The sequence below is a fragment of the Cebus imitator genome, unplaced genomic scaffold, assembly GCF_001604975.1.
Source record: "Cebus imitator isolate Cc_AM_T3 unplaced genomic scaffold, Cebus_imitator-1.0 Scaffold52, whole genome shotgun sequence".
Classification (NCBI taxonomy): domain Eukaryota; kingdom Metazoa; phylum Chordata; class Mammalia; order Primates; family Cebidae; genus Cebus; species Cebus imitator.
Window position 1 is genome coordinate 7,007,227 of NW_016107367.1, and position 2,930 is coordinate 7,010,156.

Consider the following 2,930-nt stretch of genomic DNA (forward strand, 5'->3'; position numbering starts at 1 on the left):
AGATGGAATATCATTCTGTTGCTCAGGCTGGAGTGCCTTGCAAGCATAGTTCACTGCAACCTCAAACTCCTGGCCTCAACCGATCCTCCTTCCTCAGCCTACTGAGTAGCTGGGACTACAGGTGTTTGCCACCAAGACTGGCTAATTTTTTATTTTTATATTTATTTTTATAGAAACAGGGTCTCACTATGTTGCCCAGGCTTGTGTGGACCAATCACATTTAAGTGTTCGATGGCTACATGTGGCCAGTGGCTATCGTACTGAATAATGAAATAGAATGAAGTTGGTGAAGTTTCTTTTCTTGTTTTCCAAAAGCTATCCTTAGAAGTGGCTTCTGCAGTGGTTAAGAGTTTCATTTGTTTATATGTCAATAATTACTTCTATATGTCAATCATTTTATCTATTAAGCATATATAAAATAATTATGGCATTAGCACACCTTGGGAATAAAAATATAATAAAACCAAATGAACAGAAAGTCTCACCTCATTATTTTGATAGAAAACAGTCCAGGTTAGCATATGAGATTGCCAGCTTCCAACTCTTACTGGAATAAATTTCTCCCAAGTAAATTATGTATGTTTTCATTTCATTTATCTCTCAAATATACATATTCAATTTTTTAAAACATATTCAATTTTATTATCCCTTTTCACAGTTGAGGAAATTGATGCCCAGCAAAAAGGAGATGGGGCTGGGATGGCATTGCCCAACTGAGCCGTAAGCCTAACAACTCTCTAGAGATACAGCTTCCATTCTATCATATTCCTCATATTCCCACTCCTATGTTCCTTGGAGCAGATGATCCAGTGATTGCCTGAAATTTGAGAAAGGCCCTGATTAATGAGCGACCAACTAGAAAATTCTGTCATTGAAAAGCTTTTGAAAAAGATCTCTGGGCAGAGCGTGGTGCCTCATGCTTGTAATCCCAGCACTTTGGAAGACCAAGGCAGGAGGATTGCTAGAAAAAGATCTCTGTATACTAAGAATTATAGTTATATCTATATAACTATAATCATTATAAAATACATTGTTATAAAAAATAATCAAGATCAAAAGGAGATTAAGGAAGGAGATAAACTCCCTTCCCTCTTTTTTAGGAGACAAGGTTTTACTCTGCCCTCTATCTTCCTCCCAGGCTGGAATGCAGTGATGCAATCACAGCTCACTGCAGCCTCAAACTGGACTCAAGCAATCCTCCTCACTCCGCCTTCTGAGCAGCTGGCACCGTAGGCACATGCCACCACACCTAGATTCTCCATCATTCCTAATCTCAGTCATGTTCATGTCACCTCCCACAGGTGACCCTTGAACAACACAGGTTTGAACTTTGTGGATCCACTTATCCACGTATTTTCTTCCACCTCTGCCACCCCTGAGATCAGCCCGTCCTCTTCATCCTCTGCCTCAGCCTATGTAACATGAACACGAGGAGGATGAAGACCTCTAGGATGACATACTTCTGTTGAATGAGTAGTAAATATATTTGTCTTCTTTGTGATTTTCTTATAAACATTTTCTTTCCTCTAGCTTACTTTATTGTAAGAACGCGGTATATCTTATATGTACAAACTATGTGTTAATTGACTGTTTATATTATTGGTAAAGGTTCCTGTCAACAATAGGCTATTAGTAGTTTGGTTTGGGGGAGTCAAAAGTTATACACAGCCTGCAGTCCCAGCTACTCGGGACACTGAGCTGGGAAGATCACTTGAGCCCGGGAACTCGAGTCCAGCTTGAGCAATGTTAATGAGACCCATGTCTCTATACATACATAAATAAATAAGAGTTATGCGCAGATTTCCAACTGTCTTCTTTATATCTGTATCTTCTTTTTTTTTTGAGGCAGAGTTTTACTCTGTCGCCCAGCCTGGAGTGCAATGGCGTGATCTTGGCTCACTGCAACCTCTGTCTCCCAGGTTCAAGTGATTCTCCTGCCTCAGCTTCCCGAGTAGCTGGGATTACAGGCATGTGCCACCATGCCCTGCTTATTTTGTATTTTTAGTAGAGACGAGGTTTCTCCATGTTTCTCAGGCTGGTCTCGAACTCCCAACGTCAGGTGATGCACCCGCCTTGGCCTCCCAAAGTTCTGATATTACAAGTGATTCTCCTGCCTCAGCCTCCTGAGTAGCGGGGATTACAAGTGACTGCCACCACACTGGGCTAATTTTTGTATTTTTAGTAGAGATGGAGTTTCACCATGTTGGCCAGGCTGGTCTCAAACTCCTGACCTCAGGTGATCCACCCACCTCGGCCTCCCAAAGTGCTAGGATTGCAGGTGTGAGCCACTGAGCTCCATCCTAAATCTCTGTTTTATGACGGATGTATTTTAGATAGTATACTGGGTTGAATGGTGTCTACCCCACCAAATTCCATGTGGCCTGATTTGGAAATAGGGTCTTTGCAGATAAATTCAAGTTAAGATGAAGCCATACTGGATAGGGTGAGTCCTAATCCAACAACTGGTATCCTTATAAGAAGAGGGAAGTTTCGGCACCGAGACACACAGGGGAGAACAGCATGTGAAGAAGGTGGCAGAGACTGGAGAAACAGGTCTACTAGCCAAGGGGTGTCAAGAAGTATTGGCAACCACCAGAAGCTAGGAGAGAGGCATGCAACAGTTCTTCCCCTGGAGCTTCCAGTAGGAACCAACCCTGCTGACACCTTGATCTTGGACTTCTGCCCTCAAGAACTGTAAGAGAATAAATTGTTTTATAAAGTCACCCAGTTTGTGGTAACTGGTTACCACAGCCCTAGAAAACTAATACAGATGGTATGTCCTGTAGCCTCATCCTATTTTAAGCAGATTTGTCCTGTTCCAAAGTGCAGTCATTAGCCTCAGAGAAGTCTGTCCAGGGTGAGATTAGATTCCTGTGAGGCTCTAGAGGACAGAATTATATTGATAAAATCATGGCTTTTTTTTTTTTTTT

The 2,930-nt window shown here is 41.9% G+C and overlaps 1 protein-coding gene across 3 annotated transcripts in view; it reads right to left on the reverse strand.

Annotated features, from left to right (window-relative positions):
* AK7 (adenylate kinase 7) overlaps nt 1-2,930 on the reverse strand; it is a 79,298-nt gene that overhangs the window by 75,170 nt on the left and 1,198 nt on the right. The gene's annotated exons all lie outside the window — the stretch shown is intronic.